The sequence below is a fragment of the Syngnathus scovelli genome, unplaced genomic scaffold (assembly GCF_024217435.2).
Source record: "Syngnathus scovelli strain Florida unplaced genomic scaffold, RoL_Ssco_1.2 HiC_scaffold_24, whole genome shotgun sequence".
NCBI classification, from domain to species: Eukaryota; Metazoa; Chordata; class Actinopteri; order Syngnathiformes; family Syngnathidae; genus Syngnathus; species Syngnathus scovelli.
This window is the reverse complement of record NW_026061333.1, coordinates 97501-120000: the sequence shown is the minus strand read 5'-3', so window position 1 is coordinate 120000 and position 22500 is coordinate 97501. Positions and strand designations below refer to the sequence as shown.

The window sequence follows — 22500 nt, the reverse complement described above, 5'->3', positions numbered from 1 at the left end:
GTGCGCGAGCTCGCCGCCCGCCGGAAGTCGAATGAGGCGCCGCGACCACCTCCGCGGTGCTTATAAACAGCCGATCCGCTCGGCGGGGGCTATTTTCGGCCACTTGGCTCGTGCGCACGGCCTCCCGGATGTGCCGGGCGGGTGCGCGAGCTCGCCGGCCGCTGGAAGTCGAATGAGGCGCCGCGACCACCTCCGCGGTGCTTATAAACAGCCGATCCGCTCGGCGGGGGCTATTTTCGGCCACTTGGCTCGTGCGCACGGCCTCCCGGATGTGCCGGGCGGGTGCGCGATCTCGCCGGCCGCTGGAAGTCGAATGAGGCGCCGCGACCACCTCCGCGGTGCTTATAAACAGCCGATCCGCTCGGCGGGGGCTATTTTCGGCCACTTGGCTCGTGCGCACGGCCTCCCGGATGTGCCGGGCGGGTGCGCGAGCTCGCCGGCCGCTGGAAGTCGAATGAGGCGCCGCGACCACCTCCGCGGTGCTTATAAACAGCCGATCCGCTCGGCGGGGGCTATTTTCGGCCACTTGGCTCGTGCGCACGGCCTCCCGGATGTGCCGGGCGGGTGCGCGAGCTCGCCGGCCGCTGGAAGTCGAATGAGGCGCCGCGACCACCTCCGCGGTGCTTATAAACAGCCGATCCGCTCGGCGGGGGCTATTTTCGGCCACTTGGCTCGTGCGCACGGCCTCCCGGATGTGCCGGGCGGGTGCGCGAGCTCGCCGGCCGCTGGAAGTCGAATGAGGCGCCGCGACCACCTCCGCGGTGCTTATAAACAGCCGATCCGCTCGGCGGGGGCTATTTTCGGCCACTTGGCTCGTGCGCACGGCCTCCCGGATGTGCCGGGCGGGTGCGCGAGCTCGCCGGCCGCTGGAAGTCGAATGAGGCGCCGCGACCACCTCCGCGGTGCTTATAAACAGCCGATCCGCTCGGCGGGGGCTATTTTCGGCCACTTGGCTTGTGCGCACGGCCTCCCGGATGTGCCGGGCGGGTGCGCGAGCTCGCCGGCCGCTGGAAGTCGAATGAGGCGCCGCGACCACCTCCGCGGTGCTTATAAACAGCCGATCCGCTCGGCGGGGGCTATTTTCGGCCACTTGGCTCGTGCGCACGGCCTCCCGGATGTGCCGGGCGGGTGCGCGGGCTCGCCGGCCGCTGGAAGTCGAATGAGGCGCCGCGACCACCTCCTCGGTGCTTATAAACAGCCGATCCGCTCGGCGGGGGCTATTTTCGGCCACTTGGCTCGTGCGCACGGCCTCCCGGATATGCCGGGCGGGTGCGCGAGCTCGCCGGCCGCTGGAAGTCGAATGAGGCGCCGCGACCACCTCCGCGGTGCTTATAAACAGCCGATCCGCTCGGCGGGGGCTATTTTCGGCCACTTGGCTCGTGCGCACGGCCTCCCGGATGTGCCGGGCGGGTGCGCGAGCTCGCCGGCCGCTGGAAGTCGAATGAGGCGCCGCGACCACCTCCGCGGTGCTTATAAACAGCCGATCCGCTCGGCGGGGGCTATTTTCGGCCACTTGGCTCGTGCGCACGGCCTCCCGGATGTGCCGGGCGGGTGCGCGAGCTCGCCGGCCGCTGGAAGTCGAATGAGGCGCCGCGACCACCTCCGCGGTGCTTATAAACAGCCGATCCGCTCGGCGGGGGCTATTTTCGGCCACTTGGCTCGTGCGCACGGCCTCCCGGATGTGCCGGGCAGGTGCGCGAGCTCGCCGGCCGCTGGAAGTCGAATGAGGCGCCGCGACCACCTCCGCGGTGCTTATAAACAGCCGATCCGCTCGGCGGGGGCTATTTTCGGCCACTTGGCTCGTGCGCACGGCCTCCCGGATGTGCCGGGCGGGTGCGCGAGCTCGCCGGCCGCTGGAAGTCGAATGAGGCGCCGCGACCACCTCCGCGGTGCTTATAAACAGCCGATCCGCTCGGCGGGGGCTATTTTCGGCCACTTGGCTTGTGCGCACGGCCTCCCGGATGTGCCGGGCGGGTGCGCGAGCTCGCCGGCCGCTGGAAGTCGAATGAGGCGCCGCGACCACCTCCGCGGTGCTTATAAACAGCCGATCCGCTCGGCGGGGGCTATTTTCGGCCACTTGGCTCGTGCGCACGGCCTCCCGGATGTGCCGGGCGGGTGCGCGGGCTCGCCGGCCGCTGGAAGTCGAATGAGGCGCCGCGACCACCTCCTCGGTGCTTATAAACAGCCGATCCGCTCGGCGGGGGCTATTTTCGGCCACTTGGCTCGTGCGCACGGCCTCCCGGATATGCCGGGCGGGTGCGCGAGCTCGCCGGCCGCTGGAAGTCGAATGAGGCGCCGCGACCACCTCCGCGGTGCTTATAAACAGCCGATCCGCTCGGCGGGGGCTATTTTCGGCCACTTGGCTCGTGCGCACGGCCTCCCGGATGTGCCGGGCGGGTGCGCGAGCTCGCCGCCCGCCGGAAGTCGAATGAGGCGCCGCGACCACCTCCGCGGTGCTTATAAACAGCCGATCCGCTCGGCGGGGGCTATTTTCGGCCACTTGGCTCGTGCGCACGGCCTCCAGGATGTGCCGGGCGGGTGCGCGATCTCGCCGGCCGCTGGAAGTCGAATGAGGCGCCGTGACCACCTCCGCGGTGCTTATAAACCGCCGATCCGCTCGGCGGGGGCTATTTTCGGCCACTTGGCTCGTGCGCACGGCCTCCCGGATGTGCCGGGCGGGTGCGCGAGCTCGCCGGCCGCTGGAAGTCGAATGAGGCGCCGCGACCACCTCCGCGGTGCTTATAAACAGCCGATCCGCTCGGCGGGGGCTATTTTCGGCCACTTGGCTCGTGCGCACGGCCTCCCGGATGTGCCGGGCGGGTGCGCGAGCTCGCCGGCCGCTTGAAGTCGAATGAGGCGCCGCGACCACCTCCGCGGTGCTTATAAACAGCCGATCCGCTCGGCGGGGGCTATTTTCGGCCACTTGGCTCGTGCGCACGGCCTCCCGGATGTGCCGGGCGGGTGCGCGAGCTCGCCGGCCGCTGGAAGTCGAATGAGGCGCCGCGACCACCTCCGCGGTGCTTATAAACAGCCGATCCGCTCGGCGGGGGCTATTTTCGGCCACTTGGCTCGTGCGCACGGCCTCCCGGATGTGCCGGGCGGGTGCGCGAGCTCGCCGGCCGCTGGAAGTCGAATGAGGCGCCGCGACCACCTCCGCGGTGCTTATAAACAGCCGATCCGCTCGGCGGGGGCTATTTTCGGCCACTTGGCTCGTGCGCACGGCCTCCCGGATGTGCCGGGCGGGTGCGCGAGCTCGCCGCCCGCCGGAAGTCGAATGAGGCGCCGCGACCACCTCCGCGGTGCTTATAAACAGCCGATCCGCTCGGCGGGGGCTATTTTCGGCCACTTGGCTCGTGCGCACGGCCTCCCGGATGTGCCGGTCGGGTGCGCGAGCTCGCCGGCCGCTGGAAGTCGAATGAGGCGCCGCGACCACCTCCGCGGTGCTTATAAACAGCCGATCCGCTCGGCGGGGGCTATTTTCGGCCACTTGGCTCGTGCGCACGGCCTCCCGGATGTGCCGGGCGGGTGCGCGAGCTCGCTGGCCGCCGGAAGTCGAATGAGGCGCCGCGACCACCTCCGCGGTGCTTATAAACAGCCGATCCGCTCGGCGGGGGCTATTTTCGGCCACTTGGCTCGTGCGCACGGCCTCCCGGATGTGCCGGGCGGGTGCGCGAGCTCGCCGGCCGCTGGAAGTCGAATGAGGCGCCGCGACCACCTCCGCGGTGCTTATAAACAGCCGATCCGCTCGGCGGGGGCTATTTTCGGCCACTTGGCTCGTGCGCACGGCCTCCCGGATGTGCCGGGCGGGTGCGCGAGCTCGCCGGCCGCTGGAAGTCGAATGAGGCGCCGCGACCACCTCCGCGGTGCTTATAAACAGCCGATCCGCTCGGCGGGGGCTATTTTCGGCCACTTGGCTCGTGCGCACGGCCTCCCGGATGTGCCGGGCAGGTGCGCGAGCTCGCCGGCCGCTGGAAGTCGAATGAGGCGCCGCGACCACCTCCGCGGTTCTTATAAACAGCCGATCCGCTCGGCGGGGGCTATTTTCGGCCACTTGGCTCGTGCGCACGGCCTCCCGGATGTGCCGGGCGGGTGCGCGAGCTCGCCGGCCGCTGGAAGTCGAATGAGGCGCCGCGACCACCTCCGCGGTGCTTATAAACAGCCGATCCGCTCGGCGGGGGCTATTTTCGGCCACTTGGCTCGTGCGCACGGCCTCCCGGATGTGCCGGGCGGGTGCGCGAGCTCGCCGGCCGCTGGAAGTCGAATGAGGCGCCGCGACCACCTCCGCGGTGCTTATAAACAGCCGATCCGCTCGGCGGGGGCTATTTTCGGCCACTTGGCTCGTGCGCACGGCCTCCCGGATGTGCCGGGCGGGTGCGCGGGCTCGCCGGCCGCTGGAAGTCGAATGAGGCGCCGCGACCACCTCCTCGGTGCTTATAAACAGCCGATCCGCTCGGCGGGGGCTATTTTCGGCCACTTGGCTCGTGCGCACGGCCTCCCGGATATGCCGGGCGGGTGCGCGAGCTCGCCGGCCGCTGGAAGTCGAATGAGGCGCCGCGACCACCTCCGCGGTGCTTATAAACAGCCGATCCGCTCGGCGGGGGCTATTTTCGGCCACTTGGCTCGTGCGCACGGCCTCCCGGATGTGCCGGGCGGGTGCGCGAGCTCGCCGGCCGCTGGAAGTCGAATGAGGCGCCGCGACCACCTCCGCGGTGCTTATAAACAGCCGATCCGCTCGGCGGGGGCTATTTTCGGCCACTTGGCTCGTGCGCACGGCCTCCCGGATGTGCCGGGCGGGTGCGCGAGCTCGCCGGCCGCTGGAAGTCGAATGAGGCGCCCGACCACCTCCGCGGTGCTTATAAACAGCCGATCCGCTCGGCGGGGGCTATTTTCGGCCACTTGGCTCGTGCGCACGGCCTCCCGGATGTGCCGGGCGGGTGCGCGAGCTCGCCGGCCGCTGGAAGTCGAATGAGGCGCCGCGACCACCTCCGCGGTGCTTATAAACAGCCGATCCGCTCGGCGGGGGCTATTTTCGGCCACTTGGCTCGTGCGCACGGCCTCCCGGATGTGCCGGGCGGGTGCGCGAGCTCGCCGGCGGCTGGAAGTCCAATGAGGCGCCGCGATCTCCTCCGCGGTGCTTATAAAGTGCCGATCCGCTCGGCTTGGAGCTATTTCCGGCCTCCCGTTGGTGCCGGGCGGCGTGCGCGAGCTCGCCGGCCGCGATCTCCTCCGCGGTGCTTATAAACAGCAGCATGCGCACGGCCTCCCAGAATTTGAACACATTTCGTCAATAAATTTCGCATATTGAATTTTGAAGTTTAATATAATGCAACAATTGAGCTCGACTTATACAAAGGATATATCATCAAATCGTAAATTTCCGTCGAATTTTAGGGGGTCGACTTATACACCGAGTCGACCTGTACACCGGCAAATACGGTAAATACGATTAAATAAAATGATACGACTGGCATAAAAACAAATATAAACCACATAAAAATAAAAGTCACCATTACGTTGAGTTATTGGGAGCACCGAGCTTGTTTCTCAGAAACGAGCCGGTCCCATCCAGGCGTAATCGGAGACAATGAAACCCGAAGTGGTTAAGGTTTGTTTTTTAATGCAGGATGCTTGGTCTCCATGTGCCGAAGCAGTTTTGAAGGCTTCATTGGCTCGCTCTCTAGTTTCAGGGGCGATTGTGTCTATAAAATGCAAAATGTTGGGTCACCGCACGGCTTACGGCCATACTACCCTGAGAACGCCCGATCTCGTCCGATCTCGGAAGCTAAGCAGGGTCGGGCCTGGTTAGTACTTGGATGGGAGACCGCCTGGGAATATCAGGTGCTGTAAGCTTTTTCTTTTTCTTATGTGCACTTCAATCGTTTAAGAAGCTATTTTTTACAACACCCATCACGAATGGCATCCGGAAACAGCAAGCCTAATTTAAACTCCGACATTGAAACTATAACACGAGTTTGAAAGCTATATTATGTGGTGACATCCACAGCATTGTAGTTAATTTTTTTACCGCTAGAGAGCAGACTATGTACAGTGAGCATGGCTCCCTGTGAACTCAAAGCAGCAGGCTTGACTTGTAAAAGAACCCAACACAACACTTCCATGAAGTAATTGTACTAAGTTCATTTTGTTTTTCCTTATTTAATCACTTCACTGGTTTCTTTTATATCAAACAAATTGTTTTAGGTTATTCACCTGACATGTTGATCCATCAGCTGATAAAGACGCGTCACCATCACATCTGTGACACTCTGATGAAGGCGGAAGAAACCGCCGAAACATGTCAGGTGAATAACCTAAAACAATTTGTTTGATATAAAAGAAACCAGTGAAGTGACTTCCATGAAGTGTTTTTAAACTTTTCAAGGCATTTATTTTGATTCAGCAAAATGCAGGTCGCAACGGCAAATTCGTGCTACCGCATAAAAAGCTGTCAATAACTTTTCATGATAGCCATGTTTCCAGAAAACACCAAAAGCCTTGGAAGAAAGCCTGTTTCGGCCCTGGTTGTAAAAAAAACAAAAAAAAAACAAAAGGGAAGGGTGACCGTCCGGGAATACCAGGTGCTGAAAGCCTTTTTTTTTTTTTTTTTTCCCACGTCAATTGTGAAAGGAAACTTTTACCACAGCCATCAAGTCCCGCCGCTGCTTGGCATGGTTTCAGGGGCGATTGTGTCTATAAAATGAAAAATTCTGAGCGGTCTCACGGCTTACGGCAATACTACCCTGATAGCGCCCGCTCTCGTCCGACCTCGGAGGCTAAGCAGGGTCGGGCCTGGTTAGTACTTGGATAGGAGACCGCCTGGGAATACCAGTTACCGTAAGCTTTTTTTTTTTTTTTTTTTTTCTTATGTGCACTTCAATCGTTTAAGCCAAGAACTTTTTACAGCACCCATCACGAATGGCATTCGGAAACTGCAAGCCTAGTTTGAACTCCGACACTGAAACTACAACACGAGTTTAAAACCTACATTGTGTGGCGACAGCCATAGCATTGCAGTTCACGTTTTTACCGCTAGAGGACAGACTATGTACAGTGAATAAAGAGCATGGCTCCCTGTGAACTCAAAGCAGCAGTCTTTACTTGTAAAAGAACCCAGCACAACACATTGCGCTTCCATGTAGTGTTTTTACCTTTTTCATGACATTTATTTTGATACAGCCAAATGCAGGTTTTGTGCACTTCACTTTTCCGTTGGGCATTCGCGTAGAACCCTATTCCAGTTACGGCCAGATTCTTTTAGACTAGTGGTCCCCAAACTTTCTTGCGCCACGGACCGGCTACGCGTCAGAAATATTTTTGCGGACCTGCGTTTATATATATAAATAAACAATAAATCTATATAAATAAATACTACATTTATAATACATATATATAAATAGGATTAAATAAAATGATACGACTGGCATAAAAACAAATATAAACCACATAAAAATAAAAGTCACCATTACGTTGAATTATTGGGAGCACCGAGCTTGTTTCTCAGAAACGAGCCGGTCCCATCCAGGCGTAATCGGAGACAATGAAACCCGAAGTGGTTAAGGTTTGTCTTTTAATGCAGGATGCTTGGTCTCCATGTGCCGAAGCAGTTTTGAAGGCTTCATTGGCTTGCTCGCTAGTTTCAGGGGCGATTGTGTCTATAAAATGCAAAATGTTGGGTCACCTCACGGCTTACGGCCATACTACCCTGAGAACGCCTGATCTCGTCTTATCTCGGAAGCTAAGCAGGGTCGGGCCTGGTTAGTACTTGGATGGGAGACTGCCTGGGAATACCAGGTGCTGTAAGCTTTTTCTTTTTCTTATGTGCACTTCAAGCTCTTTTTTTTTTTTTTTTTTTTTTTCTTATGTGCACTTCAATCGTTTAAGCCAAGACCTTTTTACAACACCCATCACGAATGGCATTCGGAAACTGCAAGCCTAGTTTGAACTCCGACACTGAAACTACAACACGAGTTCAAAACCTCTATGTACAGTGAATAAAGAGCATGGCTCCCTGTGAACTCAAAGCAGCAGTCTTTACTTGTAAAAGAACCCAGCACAACACATTGCGCTTCCATGTAGTGTTTTTACCTTTTTCATGACATTTATTTTGATACAGCCAAATGCAGGTTTTGTGCACTTCACTTTTCCGTTGGGCATTCGCGTAGAACCCTATTCCAGTTACGGCCAGATTCTTTTAGACTAGTGGTCCCCAACCTTTCTTGCGCCACGGACCGGCTACGCGTCAGAAATATTTTTGCGGACCTGCCTTTATATATATAAATAAACAATAAATCAATATAAATAAATACTACATTTATAATAAGTATATATACCGTATTTGCCGGTGTATTGGTCGACCTTTTTCGATCCAAAATCGACCGAAAAAAATCGACCTCGACTTATACACCGAGTCATGAAATTTAACTTCGTATTCATCGCTTCAAATGTGATGGTAACCAAGGCCGTTTCTCATGCATCTCATTGTGCGTTGCACTTAGAAAATTTGAACCGGGCGGCGTGCACGAGTGCGCAGCCCGTTGGAAGTCGAATGAGGCGCCGCGACCACCTCCGCGGTGCTTATAAACCGCCGATCCGCTCGGCGGGGGCTATTTTCGGCCACTTGGCTCGTGCGCACGGCCTCCCGGATGTGCCGGGCGGGTGCGCGAGCTCGCCGGCCGCTGGAAGTCGAATGAGGCGCCGCGACCACCTCCGCGGTGCTTATAAACAGCCGATCCGCTCGGCGGGGGCTATTTTCGGCCACTTGGCTCGTGCGCACGGCCTCCCGGATGTGCCGGGCGGGTGCGCGAGCTCGCCGGCCGCTGGAAGTCGAATGAGGCGCCGCGACCACCTCCGCGGTGCTTATAAACAGCCGATCCGCTCGGCGGGGGCTATTTTCGGCCACTTGGCTCGTGCGCACGGCCTCCCGGATGTGCCGGGCGGGTGCGCGAGCTCGCCGGCCGCTGGAAGTCGAATGAGGCGCCGCGACCACCTCCGCGGTGCTTATAAACAGCCGATCCGCTCGGCGGGGGCTATTTTCGGCCACTTGGCTCGTGCGCACGGCCTCCCGGATGTGCCGGGCGGGTGCGCGAGCTCGCCGACCGCTGTAAGTCGAATGAGGCGCCGCGACCACCTCCGCGGTGCTTATAAACAGCCGATCCGCTCGGCGGGGGCTATTTTCGGCCACTTGGCTCGTGCGCACGGCCTCCCGGATGTGCCGGGCGGGTGCGCGAGCTCGCCGGCCGCTGGAAGTCGAATGAGGCGCCGCGACCACCTCCGCGGTGCTTATAAACAGCCGATCCGCTCGGCGGGGGCTATTTTCGGCCACTTGGCTCGTGTGCACGGCCTCCCGGATGTGCCGGGCGGGTGCGCGAGCTCGCCGCCCGCCGGAAGTCGAATGAGGCGCCGCGACCACCTCCGCGGTGCTTATAAACAGCCGATCCGCTCGGCGGGGGCTATTTTCGGCCACTTGGCTCGTGCGCACGGCCTCCCGGATGTGCCGGGCGGGTGCGCGAGCTCGCCGGCCGCTGGAAGTCGAATGAGGCGCCGCGACCACCTCCGCGGTGCTTATAAACAGCCGATCCGCTCGGCGGGGGCTATTTTCGGCCACTTGGCTCGTGCGCACGGCCTCCCGGATGTGCCGGGCGGGTGCGCGATCTCGCCGGCCGCTGGAAGTCGAATGAGGCGCCGCGACCACCTCCGCGGTGCTTATAAACAGCCGATCCGCTCGGCGGGGGCTATTTTCGGCCACTTGGCTCGTGCGCACGGCCTCCCGGATGTGCCGGGCGGGTGCGCGAGCTCGCCGGCCGCTGGAAGTCGAATGAGGCGCCGCGACCACCTCCGCGGTGCTTATAAACAGCCGATCCGCTCGGCGGGGGCTATTTTCGGCCACTTGGCTCGTGCGCACGGCCTCCCGGATGTGCCGGGCGGGTGCGCGAGCTCGCCGGCCGCTTGAAGTCGAATGAGGCGCCGCGACCACCTCCGCGGTGCTTATAAACAGCCGATCCGCTCGGCGGGGGCTATTTTCGGCCACTTGGCTCGTGCGCACGGCCTCCCGGATGTGCCGGGCGGGTGCGCGAGCTCGCCGGCCGCTGGAAGTCGAATGAGGCGCCGCGACCACCTCCGCGGTGCTTATAAACAGCCGATCCGCTCGGCGGGGGCTATTTTCGGCCACTTGGCTCGTGCGCACGGCCTCCCGGATGTGCCGGGCGGGTGCGCGAGCTCGCCGGCCGCTGGAAGTCGAATGAGGCGCCGCGACCACCTCCGCGGTGCTTATAAACAGCCGATCCGCTCGGCGGGGGCTATTTTCGGCCACTTGGCTCGTGCGCACGGCCTCCCGGATGTGCCGGGCGGGTGCGCGAGCTCGCCGCCCGCCGGAAGTCGAATGAGGCGCCGCGACCACCTCCGCGGTGCTTATAAACAGCCGATCCGCTCGGCGGGGGCTATTTTCGGCCACTTGGCTCGTGCGCACGGCCTCCCGGATGTGCCGGTCGGGTGCGCGAGCTCGCCGGCCGCTGGAAGTCGAATGAGGCGCCGCGACCACCTCCGCGGTGCTTATAAACAGCCGATCCGCTCGGCGGGGGCTATTTTCGGCCACTTGGCTCGTGCGCACGGCCTCCCGGATGTGCCGGGCGGGTGCGCGAGCTCGCTGGCCGCTGGAAGTCGAATGAGGCGCCGCGACCACCTCCGCGGTGCTTATAAACAGCCGATCCGCTCGGCGGGGGCTATTTTCGGCCACTTGGCTCGTGCGCACGGCCTCCCGGATGTGCCGGGCGGGTGCGCGAGCTCGCCGGCCGCTGGAAGTCGAATGAGGCGCCGCGACCACCTCCGCGGTGCTTATAAACAGCCGATCCGCTCGGCGGGGGCTATTTTCGGCCACTTGGCTCGTGCGCACGGCCTCCCGGATGTGCCGGGCGGGTGCGCGAGCTCGCCGGCCGCTGGAAGTCGAATGAGGCGCCGCGACCACCTCCGCGGTGCTTATAAACAGCCGATCCGCTCGGCGGGGGCTATTTTCGGCCACTTGGCTCGTGCGCACGGCCTCCCGGATGTGCCGGGCGGGTGCGCGAGCTCGCCGGCCGCTGGAAGTCGAATGAGGCGCCGCGACCACCTCCGCGGTGCTTATAAACAGCCGATCCGCTCGGCGGGGGCTATTTTCGGCAACTTGGCTCGTGCGCACGGCCTCCCGGATGTGCCGGGCGGGTGCGCGAGCTCGCCGGCCGCTGGAAGTCGAATGAGGCGCCGCGACCACCTCCGCGGTGCTTATAAACAGCCGATCCGCTCGGCGGGGGCTATTTTCGGCCACTTGGCTCGTGCGCACGGCCTCCCGGATGTGCCGGGCGGGTGCGCGAGCTCGCCGGCCGCTGGAAGTCGAATGAGGCGCCGCGACCACCTCCGCGGTGCTTATAAACAGCCGATCCGCTCGGCGGGGGCTATTTTCGGCCACTTGGCTCGTGCGCACGGCCTCCCGGATGTGCCGGGCGGGTGCGCGGGCTCGCCGGCCGCTGGAAGTGAGGCGCCGCGACCACCTCCGCGGTGCTTATAAACAGCCGATCCGCTCGGCGGGGGCTATTTTCGGCCACTTGGCTCGTGCGCACGGCCTCCCGGATGTGCCGGGCGGGTGCGCGAGCTCGCCGGCCGCTGGAAGTCGAATGAGGCGCCGCGACCACCTCCGCGGTGTTTATAAACCGCCGATCCGCTCGGCGGGGGCTATTTTCGGCCACTTGGCTCGTGCGCACGGCCTCCCGGATGTGCCGGGCGGGTGCGCGATCTCGCCGGCCGCTGGAAGTCGAATGAGGCGCCGCGACCACCTCCGCGGTGCTTATAAACAGCCGATCCGCTCGGCGGGGGCTATTTTCGGCCACTTGGCTCGTGCGCACGGCCTCCCGGATGTGCCGGGCGGGTGCGCGAGCTCGCCGGCCGCTGGAAGTCGAATGAGGCGCCGCGACCACCTCCGCGGTGCTTATAAACAGCCGATCCGCTCGGCGGGGGCTATTTTCAGCCACTTGGCTCGTGCGCACGGCCTCCCGGATGTGCCGGGCGGGTGCGCGAGCTCGCCGGCCGCTGGAAGTCGAATGAGGCGCCGCGACCACCTCCGCGGTGCTTATAAACAGCCGATCCGCTCGGCGGGGGCTATTTTCGGCCACTTGGCTCGTGCGCACGGCCTCCCGGATGTGCCGGGCGGGTGCGCGGGCTCGCCGGCCGCTGGAAGTCGAATGAGGCGCCGCGACCACCTCCGCGGTGCTTATAAACAGCCGATCCGCTCGGCGGGGGCTATTTTCGGCCACTTGGCTCGTGCGCACGGCCTCCCGGATGTGCCGGGCGGGTGCGCGAGCTCGCCGGCCGCTGGAAGTCGAATGAGGCGCCGCGACCACCTCCGCGGTGCTTATAAACAGCCGATCCGCTCGGCGGGGGCTATTTTCGGCCACTTGGCTCGTGCGCACGGCCTCCCGGATGTGCCGGGCGGGTGCGCGAGCTCGCCGGCCGCTGGAAGTCGAATGAGGCGCCGCGACCACCTCCGCGGTGCTTATAAACAGCCGATCCGCTCGGCGGGGGCTATTTTCGGCCACTTGGCTCGTGCGCACGGCCTCCCGGATGTGCCGGGCGGGTGCGCGAGCTCGCCGCCCGCCGGAAGTCGAATGAGGCGCCGCGACCACCTCCGCGGTGCTTATAAACAGCCGATCCGCTCGGCGGGGGCTATTTTCGGCCACTTGGCTCGTGCGCACGGCCTCCCGGATGTGCCGGGCGGGTGCGCGAGCTCGCCGGCCGCTGGAAGTCGAATGAGGCGCCGCGACCACCTCCGCGGTGCTTATAAACAGCCGATCCGCTCGGCGGGGGCTATTTTCGGCCACTTGGCTCGTGCGCACGGCCTCCCGGATGTGCCGGGCGGGTGCGCGAGCTCGCCGGCCGCTGGAAGTCGAATGAGGCGCCGCGACCACCTCCGCGGTGCTTATAAACAGCCGATCCGCTCGGCGGGGGCTATTTTCGGCCACTTGGCTCGTGCGCACGGCCTCCCGGATGTGCCGGGCGGGTGCGCGAGCTCGCCGCCCGCCGGAAGTCGAATGAGGCGCCGCGACCACCTCCGCGGTGCTTATAAACAGCCGATCCGCTCGGCGGGGGCTATTTTCGGCCACTTGGCTCGTGCGCACGGCCTCCCGGATGTGCCGGGCGGGTGCGCGAGCTCGCCGGCCGCTGGAAGTCGAATGAGGCGCCGCGACCACCTCCGCGGTGCTTATAAACAGCCGATCCGCTCGGCGGGGGCTATTTTCGGCCACTTGGCTCGTGCGCACGGCCTCCCGGATGTGCCGGGCGGGTGCGCGAGCTCGCCGGCCGCTGGAAGTCGAATGAGGCGCCGCGACCACCTCCGCGGTGCTTATAAACAGCCGATCCGCTCGGCGGGGGCTATTTTCGGCCACTTGGCTCGTGCGCACGGCCTCCCGGATGTGCCGGGCGGGTGCGCGAGCTCGCCGGCCGCTGGAAGTCGAATGAGGCGCCGCGACCACCTCCGCGGTGCTTATAAACAGCCGATCCGCTCGGCGGGGGCTATTTTCGGCCACTTGGCTCGTGCGCACGGCCTCCCGGATGTGCCGGGCGGGTGCGCGGGCTCGCCGGCCGCTGGAAGTCGAATGAGGCGCCGCGACCACCTCCGCGGTGCTTATAAACAGCCGATCCGCTCGGCGGGGGCTATTTTCGGCCACTTGGCTCGTGCGCACGGCCTCCCGGATGTGCCGGGCGGGTGCGCGGGCTCGCCGGCCGCTGGAAGTCGAATGAGGCGCCGCGACCACCTCCGCGGTGCTTATAAACAGCCGATCCGCTCGGCGGGGGCTATTTTCGGCCACTTGGCTCGTGCGCACGGCCTCCCGGATGTGCCGGGCGGGTGCGCGAGCTCGCCGGCCGCTGGAAGTCGAATGAGGCGCCGCGACCACCTCCGCGGTGCTTATAAACAGCCGATCCGCTCGGCGGGGGCTATTTTCGGCCACTTGGCTCGTGCGCACGGCCTCCCGGATGTGCCGGGCGGGTGCGCGAGCTCGCCGGCCGCTGGAAGTCGAATGAGGCGCCGCGACCACCTCCGCGGTGCTTATAAACAGCCGATCCGCTCGGCGGGGGCTATTTTCGGCCACTTGGCTCGTGCGCACGGCCTCCCGGATGTGCCGGGCGGGTGCGCGAGCTCGCCGGCCGCTGGAAGTCGAATGAGGCGCCGCGACCACCTCCGCGGTGCTTATAAACAGCCGATCCGCTCGGCGGGGGCTATTTTCGGCCACTTGGCTCGTGCGCACGGCCTCCCGGATGTGCCGGGCGGGTGCGCGAGCTCGCCGGCGGCTGGAAGTCCAATGAGGCGCCGCGATCTCCTCCGCGGTGCTTATAAAGTGCCGATCCGCTCGGCTTGGAGCTATTTCCGGCCTCCCGTTGGTGCCGGGCGGCGTGCGCGAGCTCGCCGGCCGCGATCTCCTCCGCGGTGCTTATAAACAGCAGCATGCGCACGGCCTCCCAGAATTTGAACACATTTCGTCAATAAATTTCGCATATTGAATTTTGAAGTTTAATATAATGCAACAATTGAGCTCGACTTATACAAAGGATATATCATAAAATCGTAAATTTCCGTCGAATTTTAGGGGGTCGACTTATACACCGAGTCGACCTGTACACCGGCAAATACGGTAAATACGATTAAATAAAATGATACGACTGGCATAAAAACAAATATAAACCACATAAAAATAAAAGTCACCATTACGTTGAGTTATTGGGAGCACCGAGCTTGTTTCTCAGAAACGAGCCGGTCCCATCCAGGCGTAATCGGAGACAATGAAACCCGAAGTGGTTAAGGTTTGTTTTTTAATGCAGGATGCTTGGTCTCCATGTGCCGAAGCAGTTTTGAAGGCTTCATTGGCTCGCTCTCTAGTTTCAGGGGCGATTGTGTCTATAAAATGCAAAATGTTGGGTCACCGCACGGCTTACGGCCATACTACCCTGAGAACGCCCGATCTCGTCCGATCTCGGAAGCTAAGCAGGGTCGGGCCTGGTTAGTACTTGGATGGGAGACCGCCTGGGAATATCAGGTGCTGTAAGCTTTTTCTTTTTCTTATGTGCACTTCAATCGTTTAAGAAGCTATTTTTTACAACACCCATCACGAATGGCATCCGGAAACAGCAAGCCTAATTTAAACTCCGACATTGAAACTATAACACGAGTTTGAAAGCTATATTATGTGGTGACATCCACAGCATTGTAGTTAAATTTTTTACCGCTAGAGAGCAGACTATGTACAGTGAGCATGGCTCCCTGTGAACTCAAAGCAGCAGGCTTGACTTGTAAAAGAACCCAACACAACACTTCCATGAAGTAATTGTACTAAGTTCATTTTGTTTTTCCTTATTTAATCACTTCACTGGTTTCTTTTATATCAAACAAATTGTTTTAGGTTATTCACCTGACATGTTGATCCATCAGCTGATAAAGACGCGTCACCATCACATCTGTGACACTCTGATGAAGGCGGAAGAAACCGCCGAAACATGTCAGGTGAATAACCTAAAACAATTTGTTTGATATAAAAGAAACCAGTGAAGTGACTTCCATGAAGTGTTTTTAAACTTTTCAAGGCATTTATTTTGATTCAGCAAAATGCAGGTCGCAACGGCAAATTCGTGCTACCGCATAAAAAGCTGTCAATAACTTTTCATGATAGCCATGTTTCCAGAAAACACCAAAAGCCTTGGAAGAAAGCCTGTTTCGGCCCTGGTTGTAAAAAAAAACAAAAAAAAAACAAAAGGGAAGGGTGACCGTCCGGGAATACCAGGTGCTGAAAGCCTTTTTTTTTTTTTTTTTCCCACGTCAATTGTGAAAGGAAACTTTTACCACAGCCATCAAGTCCCGCCGCTGCTTGGCATGGTTTCAGGGGCGATTGTGTCTATAAAATGAAAAATTCTGAGCGGTCTCACGGCTTACGGCAATACTACCCTGAGAGCGCCCGCTCTCGTCCGACCTCGGAGGCTAAGCAGGGTCGGGCCTGGTTAGTACTTGGATGGGAGACCGCCTGGGAATACCAGTTACCGTAAGCTTTTTTTTTTTTTTTTTTTTTTTCTTATGTGCACTTCAATCGTTTAAGCCAAGAACTTTTTACAGCACCCATCACGAATGGCATTCGGAAACTGCAAGCCTAGTTTGAACTCCGACACTGAAACTACAACACGAGTTTAAAACCTACATTGTGTGGCGACAGCCATAGCATTGCAGTTCACGTTTTTACCGCTAGAGGGCAGACTATGTACAGTGAATAAAGAGCATGGCTCCCTGTGAACTCAAAGCAGCAGTCTTTACTTGTAAAAGAACCCAGCACAACACATTGCGCTTCCATGTAGTGTTTTTACCTTTTTCATGACATTTATTTTGATACAGGTTTTGTGCACTTCACTTTTCCGTTGGGCATTCGCGTAGAACCCTATTCCAGTTACGGCCAGATTCTTTTAGACTAGTGGTCCCCAAACTTTCTTGCGCCACGGACCGGCTACGCGTCAGAAATATTTTTGCGGACCTGCCTTTATATATATAAATAAACAATAAATCTATATAAATAAATACTACATTTATAATAAATATATATAAATAGGATTAAATAAAATGATACGACTGGCATAAAAACAAATATAAACCACATAAAAATAAAAGTCACCATTACGTTGAATTATTGGGAGCACCGAGCTTGTTTCTCAGAAACGAGCCGGTCCCATCCAGGCGTAATCGGAGACAATGAAACCCGAAGTGGTTAAGGTTTGTCTTTTAATGCAGGATGCTTGGTCTCCATGTGCCGAAGCAGTTTTGAAGGCTTCATTGGCTTGCTCGCTAGTTTCAGGGGCGATTGTGTCTATAAAATGCAAAATGTTGGGTCACCTCACGGCTTACGGCCATACTACCCTGAGAACGCCTGATCTCGTCTTATCTCGGAAGCTAAGCAGGGTCGGGCCTGGTTAGTACTTGGATGGGAGACTGCCTGGGAATACCAGGTGCTGTAAGCTTTTTCTTTTTCTTATGTGCACTTCAAGCTCTTTTTTTTTTTTTTTTTTCTTCTTATGTGCACTTCAGTCGTTTAAGCCAAGACCTTTTTACAACACCCATCACGAATGGCATTCGGAAACTGCAAGCCTAGTTTGAACTCCGACACTGAAACTACAACACGAGTTCAAAACCTCTATGTACAGTGAATAAAGAGCATGGCTCCCTGTGAACTCAAAGCAGCAGTCTTTACTTGTAAAAGAACCCAGCATAACACATTGCGCTTCCATGTAGTGTTTTTACCTTTTTCATGACATTTATTTTGATACAGCCAAATGCAGGTTTTGTGCACTTCACTTTTCCGTTGGGCATTCGCGTAGAACCCTATTCCAGTTACGGCCAGATTCTTTTAGACTAGTGGTCCCCAACCTTTCTTGCGCCACGGACCGGCTACGCGTCAGAAATATTTTTGCGGACCTGCCTTTATATATATAAATAAACAATAAATCAATATAAATAAATACTACATTTATAATAAGTATATATACCGTATTTGCCGGTGTATTGGTCGACCTTTTTCGATCCAAAATCGACCGAAAAAAATCGAACTCGACTTATACACCGAGGCATAAAATTTAACTTCGTATTCATCGCTTCAAATGTGATGGTAACCAAGGCCGTTTCTCATGCATCTCATTGTGCGTTGCACTTAGAAAATTTGAACCGGGCGGCGTGCGCGAGTGCGCGGCCCGCTGGAAGTCGAATGAGGCGCCGCGACCACCTCCGCGGTGTTTATAAACCGCCGATCCGCTCGGCGGGGGCTATTTTCGGCCACTTGGCTCGTGCGCACGGCCTCCCGGATGTGCCGGGCGGGTGCGCGATCTCGCCGGCCGCTGGAAGTCGAATGAGGCGCCGCGACCACCTCCGCGGTGCTTATAAACAGCCGATCCGCTCGGCGGGGGCTATTTTCGGCCACTTGGCTCGTGCGCACGGCCTCCCGGATGTGCCGGGCGGGTGCGCGAGCTCGCCGGCCGCTGGAAGTCGAATGAGGCGCCGCGACCACCTCCGCGGTGCTTATAAACAGCCGATCCGCTCGGCGGGGGCTATTTTCAGCCACTTGGCTCGTGCGCACGGCCTCCCGGATGTGCCGGGCGGGTGCGCGAGCTCGCCGGCCGCTGGAAGTCGAATGAGGCGCCGCGACCACCTCCGCGGTGCTTATAAACAGCCGATCCGCTCGGCGGGGGCTATTTTCGGCCACTTGGCTCGTGCGCACGGCCTCCCGGATGTGCCGGGCGGGTGCGCGGGCTCGCCGGCCGCTGGAAGTCGAATGAGGCGCCGCGACCACCTCCGCGGTGCTTATAAACAGCCGATCCGCTCGGCGGGGGCTATTTTCGGCCACTTGGCTCGTGCGCACGGCCTCCCGGATGTGCCGGGCGGGTGCGCGAGCTCGGCGGCCGCTGGAAGTCGAATGAGGCGCCGCGACCACCTCCGCGGTGCTTATAAACAGCCGATCCGCTCGGCGGGGGCTATTTTCGGCCACTTGGCTCGTGCGCACGGCCTCCCGGATGTGCCGGGCGGGTGCGCGAGCTCGCCGGCCGCTGGAAGTCGAATGAGGCGCCGCGACCACCTCCGCGGTGCTTATAAACAGCCGATCCGCTCGGCGGGGGCTATTTTCGGCCACTTGGCTCGTGCGCACGGCCTCCCGGATGTGCCGGGCGGGTGCGCGAGCTCGCCGCCCGCCGGAAGTCGAATGAGGCGCCGCGACCACCTCCGCGGTGCTTATAAACAGCCGATCCGCTCGGCGGGGGCTATTTTCGGCCACTTGGCTCGTGCGCACGGCCTCCCGGATGTGCCGGTCGGGTGCGCGAGCTCGCCGGCCGCTGGAAGTCGAATGAGGCGCCGCGACCACCTCCGCGGTGCTTATAAACAGCCGATCCGCTCGGCGGGGGCTATTTTCGGCCACTTGGCTCGTGCGCACGGCCTCCCGGATGTGCCGGGCGGGTGCGCGAGCTCGCTGGCCGCTGGAAGTCGAATGAGGCGCCGCGACCACCTCCGCGGTGCTTATAAACAGCCGATCCGCTCGGCGGGGGCTATTTTCGGCCACTTGGCTCGTGCGCACGGCCTCCCGGATGTGCCGGGCGGGTGCGCGAGCTCGCCGGCCGCTGGAAGTCGAATGAGGCGCCGCGACCACCTCCGCGGTGCTTATAAACAGCCGATCCGCTCGGCGGGGGCTATTTTCGGCCACTTGGCTCGTGCGCACGGCCTCCCGGATGTGCCGGGCGGGTGCGCGAGCTCGCCGGCCGCTGGAAGTCGAATGAGGCGCCGCGACCACCTCCGCGGTGCTTATAAACAGCCGATCCGCTCGGCGGGGGCTATTTTCGGCCACTTGGCTCGTGCGCACGGCCTCCCGGATGTGCCGGGCGGGTGCGCGAGCTCGCCGGCCGCTGGAAGTCGAATGAGGCGCCGCGACCACCTCCGCGGTGCTTATAAACAGCCGATCCGCTCGGCGGGGGCTATTTTCGGCCACTTGGCTCGTGCGCACGGCCTCCCGGATGTGCCGGGCGGGTGCGCGAGCTCGCCGGCCGCTGGAAGTCGAATGAGGCGCCGCGACCACCTCCGCGGTGCTTATAAACAGCCGATCCGCTCGGCGGGGGCTATTTTCGGCCACTTGGCTCGTGCGCACGGCCTCCCGGATGTGCCGGGCGGGTGCGCGGGCTCGCCGGCCGCTGGAAGTCGAATGAGGCGCCGCGACCACCTCCGCGGTGCTTATAAACAGCCGATCCGCTCGGCGGGGGCTATTTTCGGCCACTTGGCTCGTGCGCACGGCCTCCCGGATGTGCCGGGCGGGTGCGCGAGCTCGCCGGCCGCTGGAAGTCGAATGAGGCGCCGCGACCACCTCCGCGGTGCTTATAAACAGCCGATCCGCTCGGCGGGGGCTATTTTCGGCCACTTGGCTCGTGCGCACGGCCTCCCGGATGTGCCGGGCGGGTGCGCGAGCTCGCCGGCCGCTGGAAGTCGAATGAGGCGCCGCGACCACCTCCGCGGTGCTTATAAACAGCCGATCCGCTCGGCGGGGGCTATTTTCGGCCACTTGGCTCGTGCGCACGGCCTCCCGGATGTGCCGGGCGGGTGCGCGAGCTCGCCGGCCGCTGGAAGTCGAATGAGGCGCCCGACCACCTCCGCGGTGCTTATAAACAGCCGATCCGCTCGGCGGGGGCTATTTTCGGCCACTTGGCTCGTGCGCACGGCCTCCCGGATGTGCCGGGCGGGTGCGCGAGCTCGCCGGCCGCTGGAAGTCGAATGAGGCGCCGCGACCACCTCCGCGGTGCTTATAAACAGCCGATCCGCTCGGCGGGGGCTATTTTCGGCCACTTGGCTCGTGCGCACGGCCTCCCGGATGTGCCGGGCGGGTGCGCGAGCTCGCCGGCGGCTGGAAGTCCAATGAGGCGCCGCGATCTCCTCCGCGGTGCTTATAAAGTGCCGATCCGCTCGGCTTGGAGCTATTTCCGGCCTCCCGTTGGTGCCGGGCGGCGTGCGCGAGCTCGCCGGCCGCGATCTCCTCCGCGGTGCTTATAAACAGCAGCATGCGCACGGCCTCCCAGAATTTGAACACATTTCGTCAATAAATTTCGCTTATTGAATTTTGAAGTTTAATATAATGCAACAATTGAGCTCGACTTATACAAAGGATATATCATAAAATCGTAAATTTCCGTCGAATTTTAGGGGGTCGACTTATACACCGAGTCGACCTGTACACCGGCAAATACGGTAAATACGATTAAATAAAATGATACGACTGGCATAAAAACAAATATAAACCACATAAAAATAAAAGTCACCATTACGTTGAATTATTGGGAGCACCGAGCTTGTTTCTCAGAAACGAGCCGGTCCCATCCAGGCGTAATCGGAGACAATGAAACCCGAAGTGGTTAAGGTTTGTCTTTTAATGCAGGATGCTTGGTCTCCATGTGCCGAAGCAGTTTTGAAGGCTTCATTGGCTCGCTCGCTAGTTTCAGGGGCGATTGTGTCTATAAAATGCAAAATGTTGGGTCACCTCACGGCTTACGGCCATACTACCCTGAGAACGCCCGATCTCGTCCGATCTCGGAAGCTAAGCAGGGTCGGGCCTGGTTAGTACTTGGATGGGAGACCGCCTGGGAATACCAGGTGCTGTAAGCTTTTTCTTTTTCTTATGTGCACTTCAATCGTTTAAGAAGCTATTTTTTACAACACCCATCACGAATGGCATCCGGAAACAGCAAGCCTAATTTAAACTCCGACATTGAAACTATAACACGAGTTTGAAAGCTATATTATGTGGTGACATCCACAGCATTGTAGTTAAATTTTTTACCGCTAGAGAGCAGACTATGTACAGTGAGCATGGCTCCCTGTGAACTCAAAGCAGCAGGCTTGACTTGTAAAAGAACCCAACACAACACTTCCATGAAGTAATTGTACTAAGTTCATTTTGTTTTTCCTTATTTAATCACTTCACTGGTTTCTTTTATATCAAACAAATTGTTTTAGGTTATTCACCTGACATGTTGATCCATCAGCTGATAAAGACGCGTCACCATCACATCTGTGACACTCTGATGAAGGCGGAAGAAACCGCCGAAACATGTCAGGTGAATAACCTAAAACAATTTGTTTGATATAAAAGAAACCAGTGAAGTGACTTCCATGAAGTGTTTTTAAACTTTTCAAGGCATTTATTTTGATTCAGCAAAATGCAGGTCGCAACGGCAAATTCGTGCTACCGCATAAAAAGCTGTCAATAACTTTTCATGATAGCCATGTTTCCAGAAAACACCAAAAGCCTTGGAAGAAAGCCTGTTTCGGCCCTGGTTGTAAAAAAAACAAAAAAAAAAAAACAAAAGGGAAGGGTGACCGTCCGGGAATACCAGGTGCTGAAAGCCTTTTTTTTTTTTTTTTCCCACGTCAATTGTGAAAGGAAACTTTTACCACAGCCATCAAGTCCCGCCGCTGCTTGGCATGGTTTCAGGGGCGATTGTGTCTATAAAATGAAAAATTCTGAGCGGTCTCACGGCTTACGGCAATACTACCCTGAGAGCGCCCGCTCTCGTCCGATCTCGGAGGCTAAGCAGGGTCGGGCCTGGTTAGTACTTGGATGGGAGACCGCCTGGGAATACCAGTTACCGTAAGCTTTTTTTTTTTTTTTTTTTTTTCTTATGTGCACTTCAATCGTTTAAGCCAAGAACTTTTTACAGCACCCATCACGAATGGCATTCGGAAACTGCAAGCCTAGTTTGAACTCCGACACTGAAACTACAACACGAGTTTAAAACCTACATTGTGTGGCGACAGCCATAGCATTGCAGTTCACGTTTTTACCGCTAGAGGACAGACTATGTACAGTGAATAAAGAGCATGGCTCCCTGTGAACTCAAAGCAGCAGTCTTTACTTGTAAAAGAACCCAGCACAACACATTGCGCTTCCATGTAGTGTTTTTACCTTTTTCATGACATTTATTTTGATACAG

General features: G+C 59.3%; 5 non-coding genes and 3 pseudogenes across 5 annotated transcripts; all 8 read left to right on the top strand.

Moving 5' to 3' along the window:
- The first annotated feature begins 5731 nt into the window (after nt 1-5731).
- LOC125992939 (5S ribosomal RNA) lies at nt 5732-5850 on the top strand. The gene has a single exon (XR_007489874.1). It is a non-coding gene; the product is annotated as a 5S ribosomal RNA (ribosomal RNA).
- Nucleotides 5851-6722: 872 nt separating this feature from the next.
- Nucleotides 6723-6841, top strand: LOC125992899 (5S ribosomal RNA; annotated as a pseudogene).
- An 843-nt stretch (nt 6842-7684) lies between these two features.
- Nucleotides 7685-7803, top strand: LOC125992806 (5S ribosomal RNA). Its single transcript, XR_007489803.1, has one exon. It is a non-coding gene; the product is annotated as a 5S ribosomal RNA (ribosomal RNA).
- A 7143-nt stretch (nt 7804-14946) lies between these two features.
- LOC125992938 (5S ribosomal RNA) lies at nt 14947-15065 on the top strand. Its single transcript, XR_007489873.1, has one exon. It is a non-coding gene; the product is annotated as a 5S ribosomal RNA (ribosomal RNA).
- An 872-nt stretch (nt 15066-15937) lies between these two features.
- Nucleotides 15938-16056, top strand: LOC125992860 (5S ribosomal RNA; annotated as a pseudogene).
- Nucleotides 16057-16891: 835 nt separating this feature from the next.
- LOC125992805 (5S ribosomal RNA) lies at nt 16892-17010 on the top strand. The gene has a single exon (XR_007489802.1). It is a non-coding gene; the product is annotated as a 5S ribosomal RNA (ribosomal RNA).
- Nucleotides 17011-21053: 4043 nt separating this feature from the next.
- Nucleotides 21054-21172, top strand: LOC125992945 (5S ribosomal RNA). The gene has a single exon (XR_007489880.1). It is a non-coding gene; the product is annotated as a 5S ribosomal RNA (ribosomal RNA).
- Nucleotides 21173-22045: 873 nt separating this feature from the next.
- On the top strand, nt 22046-22164 carry LOC125992857 (5S ribosomal RNA; annotated as a pseudogene).
- The last annotated feature ends 336 nt before the right edge of the window (nt 22165-22500 follow it).